Source organism: Sinocyclocheilus grahami, unplaced genomic scaffold (genome assembly GCF_001515645.1).
Source record: "Sinocyclocheilus grahami isolate Dianchi unplaced genomic scaffold, SAMN03320097.WGS_v1.1 scaffold1110.1, whole genome shotgun sequence".
Lineage (NCBI taxonomy): Eukaryota > Metazoa > Chordata > Actinopteri > Cypriniformes > Cyprinidae > Sinocyclocheilus > Sinocyclocheilus grahami.
This window is the reverse complement of record NW_015506289.1, coordinates 5,575-10,607: the sequence shown is the minus strand read 5'-3', so window position 1 is coordinate 10,607 and position 5,033 is coordinate 5,575. Positions and strand designations below refer to the sequence as shown.

At 35.3% G+C, this 5,033-nt stretch overlaps 1 pseudogene; it reads right to left on the bottom strand.

Moving 5' to 3' along the window:
* The window catches only part of LOC107566892 (zinc finger protein 850-like), a 17,417-nt pseudogene extending 15,422 nt beyond the window's left edge, over positions 1-1,995 (bottom strand).
* Between the last annotated feature and the right edge of the window lie 3,038 nt (positions 1,996-5,033).

The following is a 5,033-nucleotide window of genomic DNA, read 5'->3' as shown; positions in this document are numbered from 1 at the left end:
GTTAATAAAATGGGATTAGATACATTTGTGTTATTTAACATATTTAATTATTGCAGGTTTGAGTCATATTCTGAGTTTGCATTTCACTGTTTTAATTCATTTTGATGAATACTAAATCTGTTTTTTGTGAGTGGGATGAATTAATGCACATTCACATTTAGTCTAGAACTACAGTAACATCATGTTCACACAGCGCACACAACTCTTCTGCACTTCCGATTTCTCCCAACATGGGGACAGGAGACTTGTCAGTCAATAAATGGGAAAACAAAGTAACTGGCATTACTTTTTTGAAAAAGTAACTCAGATATTTTCTTGTAAATTAAAAAAGTAATGCGTTACTTTACTAGTTACTTGACAAAAGTAATCTGATTACGTAACTCACGTTACTTGTAATGAATTACACTGGTAACCAAAGCGTCTGGAAAAACACAGTGGCAGCGTTCTCAAGCGCGAGCTGGGCATTTTCAGAAGAGCTCCTGGCATTTTTCAGCTGGCTACAACACTTTGGTGGACACACGTTAATTGAAAATGTGTTGTTAGGCATATGGCCTATTAGTCTTTTTTTATCGCATTTATGCAATATATTGGAGCTAAACCTGAGAAAGGAGTCCAGAATATTCCACTGCGTTCTTGGACACGTAAATTAGCTGTAAATTAATTCTTAGGCGGGGTTATGCTAATTGTGAATGAGCGTGCATGTCGCCGCACCATTTAAGAATGATTGAATTCATTAGTGTTTAACTATCAAATCTGATGCTTACCAAGCGTTTGTGAATCCAGAGGAGAGTTTTCTGGAAGGTGTGTTTTACGCGCAAATTACTCTGAATTTACTCATATATTTATGAAAGTTTCATGAATGAGGTCCATTGATTTTATATTCCATTTCATATTTTACATTATTTTCACTTAATTTACACTGAATAATCTGTCCTGATTATCATTAGCCTAAATGAGCTGCTAAAAAGCCAATAGTTCCCTGTTTTCTCCTCATTCATTATGATGATGTCTGAGATCTTCTGTAAATTGGCACATTAAGCTCATTTCATTAGCTCCTGTCTTTTCAGGCTTCCAGACTGAGTGAAACTCTTGTCACAATATGAGCACTTGTAAGGTTTTTCTCCAGTATGAATTATTTGGTGCCGTTTCAGATGATCAGCTCTAGTAAAGCTCTTCCCACACTCACAACACACATGATCTTTCACTTCATAATGGATTTTCTGGTGCTGTTTATAACTGTCCAGTCGTGAAAAACTCTTTCCACAGTACGAACACACATGAGGCTTCTCATCTGAATGAACTGTAAGGTGTGTTTTTAGACTTGATGATGAAATAAACTTTTTACCACACTGATCACAGTTAAAAGGCTTTTCTCCAGAGTGAACGTGCAGATGATAACTGAGACCTGATGCTGCAGCAAAACTCTTTCCACACTGAGAGCATGTGTATGGTTTCTCTCCAGTGTGGATCCTCATGTGCTTCTTAAGGACTCCTTTTAGTCTGAAACTCTTTCCACACTGTGAGCAGGTGTGAAGCTGTTTGGCTTCTTTTCTTGAAGTTTTGATCTTACAACGTTCCTCCTCCACTTCATTCACCTCATGTCTTTGCTGTTTTACTTCCATTCGGTCTAAAATAAACAAATGATGTGGTTAACATCAGTTAAAGTGAACCTGATTTAATAGCAGAAACCAAAAAAGTCAAAGGTTAGCTCTGTCATTCCTTGTTAAAAAAATTAAATGTGGATATGATCATTTAGATGATAATTGAACATTCTTATTGCTCATTATTTCAGAGCCACTAATTCTTTTTAACAGCAGTTTTAATGTTTGTCAGCAGTCAACAATGAAGAATCTAGAATGGACACCAACCTGTTTGTTCCTCAGTATCTTCATGTTTTATTCTGGATGGTCCTGAAACACTCATGTCGTCAATCTCCTCTTTAACAAACTCCATCTTTACCATAGTATGTGTCAGATTTCAGCTGCTGCACCTGGAGTCTGCACCAGTCCTGTAGGATGATGTGAATGTTCCTCATCTTTTAAACACAGTTAAAGCACAAACTCCGCCCACCACAGATTCTGAAGATTTCATTGGTCGTGTCAATCACAGTGACCACCTACACAACACTGAAACAAATCCAGTACAAACCCGTGACCTTAGTATAGTTTTATTTTTTGTGTCAAATCAACCAAATTTCAGAAACTTCCCCAACTCCAATTTTTGGTTTTGTTCATATTTTTAATGAAGAAAGCCAAACATAAATAGTGATGAAAGACTAAATATTTAATGTCATGGATGTTTACTGAGAAATCCATTATTTTGTAGAGGAGAGTCAAAATGACAATTTTCATGTGGGATTTGGAGCCAAATTACAGCGTGAAAAAGACTTTAGAAAGATGGCAGCATCATTATTTTATTTTTACACAATGATTGGTAATTCTATAAGTACAATCTGTTGTATTCAGCAATTCTTGTTGCATTGTTTTTAAGGACATACTTCAATTCTAGAGATGTGGAGATATGAAATGGTTAAATTTTCAGTGTTCAGAAACCAAATGTGGGTCACTTTGCATAGCTGATAACTTTTTATTTTAAAGAGTAATGTCTGAAGAAGATATAATGTTGAAACTAGAAATGTAACTTGTTTCCCTCTATCAAAAAAACTGCATAGAACAAACCTGTCTTAATGCCAAAAATATGCTGTATGTGTGCCTGTATCTCAGGAAGTATTAAAGATATCTTAATATGATTGTAGATTCTGGTTCTTCACAATTTTCCTTGATTCCTCATTTTTAAAGTCCTATATATTTCAATCCCAGCGATATGGGGATCACAGTGTGTCTATATGAGTATATTGTTGAATTTTACTCATTTTCATACAGCTGCTACTTATTTACAGAGGAATGTCCGAGGAACAAATACTCTTGAAACTAGAAATGCATCTTCTTTTTTCTATCAAACCAAACCCCATAGGACCTTAAAAATGAAGATACCAATAGAAAAGTATGTGAAGAATTAGTATCTAACAGGATACTGAGATATCTTTAATATTTTTTGAGTTACAGGCCTGCAAACTTCAGGGAAAAAATACAAAACTTGTCATCACCATTGGTATATAATGCAGCAAACATTGCTAAAGTCAACTGATTTTCATAGACCTACCAATATGTGAGTAAAAACATAATAATGATGCTGCAGTCTTTATAAAGTTATTTATAACTTTATAACTATATAACTAACTTTATAACTATTATATTTATAATTTATATTTTCACCCTGTAATTTATCTCATCTACAAAATATTGATTACTCAGTACATATTCATCCATAACATTTAATATTTTGGCTTTCATCTTCATTTATGTATTTATTTCATCAGAAAGAGCTGTGAACTGAATCCATGAAGTCTTTTGTTGGCAGGTGACTGAGTGATTGAGTTGACCAATGAAATCAGCGGTGGGAAAAAAAACACACAAAACCAAAACGTTATATATAATGAATAATATATAATTGGTCTGAACAAAACCGGCAGACAGACTGAATGAAAATGCTAATTTATGCTAGTTCAATGTCAAAAACATGAATGCTTTGAATGCTTTAAAATCTCTTGAATGTTTTAATTGGTAACGCTAAAAAACATGTGCAAATAGTATGCTTTCGTGAGAACGTGCAGCAGTGGCCCATCAACTGTCCTGAGTATATTTCATGCTGGCCTTGGGCAGTCGCCGGGGGCTCCCCACAGCCATGGGCCCCTATAATCGTCACCACCTTTCACCCCACTAGCGACGGCCCTGAATATTCCAAACCTGTACTGGTGAACTGTTGAGCCATGAAAAGCTGGATAAAGTCAAACTCTGTAAACTGGGAGCATCTCTCACATGCAAATTGAAAATATACGGTATCTGGTGAAAAAATTACACTTCTAGAAAATTCAGCACGGAACTCCCGCACTTTTCTCTTTTGGATTTGTATATGGCAACCTTGAAACGCTTTAGTGTATTGCTCCCACCTGCTGGACATTCCTGGTAACATACACACACATAGGGTTTTCATGTTTATGAAGATTTTGCATAGACATAATGATTTTATATGGAGAATATTTTACATTATTTTCACGTAATTTACACTGAATAATCTCTCCTGACAACAAGATTATCATCAAATGAGCTGCTGAAAAGCCAATAGTTCCCTGTTTTCTCCTCATTCATTATGATGATGTCTGAGATCTTCTGTAAATTGGCACATTAAGCTCATTTCATTGTGTGTCAACAGACTGAGACAAACTACAGGATCAACACAAATAAAATCTATTACCGAACAACTAAATACTATAATGGACTAACACATTAATAAAAATCACACATAATCAGAGATGTCAGTGAAATGGAGATTTTATTTGTTGCATATATAACAATAATGCATTTATAAATACAGTTTAATTTGGGTGTTTCTTTGTCAGTGTCTTAATGAGCAGACATTTAATCAAAGAATAAAAAACATCATTGTAAGAATAAAGTGACTAAATACTTTTGCTCTTCTCCAACAAAACAGAAAAAAAACATCCCAAATCTTGTGGCATTTCACAGCAAAACTTGTTTATTTGAGCTAATCTCATATTTACTGAATCTGAATCTCACATAATTTATTTGAAATACTGAATCTGTAGAAAACATTTGCTCACTCTGACACAGAGCAATGCTTTTTAATATGAGTCACAAGAGTCACTGACTGAGTGAAACTCTCTCCACACTGAGTACAGTGGTACGGTTTCTCTCCAGTATGAACTCGCTCATGCCTTTTCAGGCTTCCAGACTCAGTGAAACTCTTGCCACAATATGAGCACTTGTAAGGTTTTTCTCCAGTATGAACTCGCTCATGTGTTTTCAGGTGTCCAGACTGAGTGAAACTCTTGTCACAATATGAGCACTTGTAAGGTTTTTCTCCAGTATGAATCCTTTGGTGCTGTTTCAGATCGCAAGCTCTAGTAAAGCTCTTATCACACTCAAAGCACATGTGATCTCTCACTTCATTAT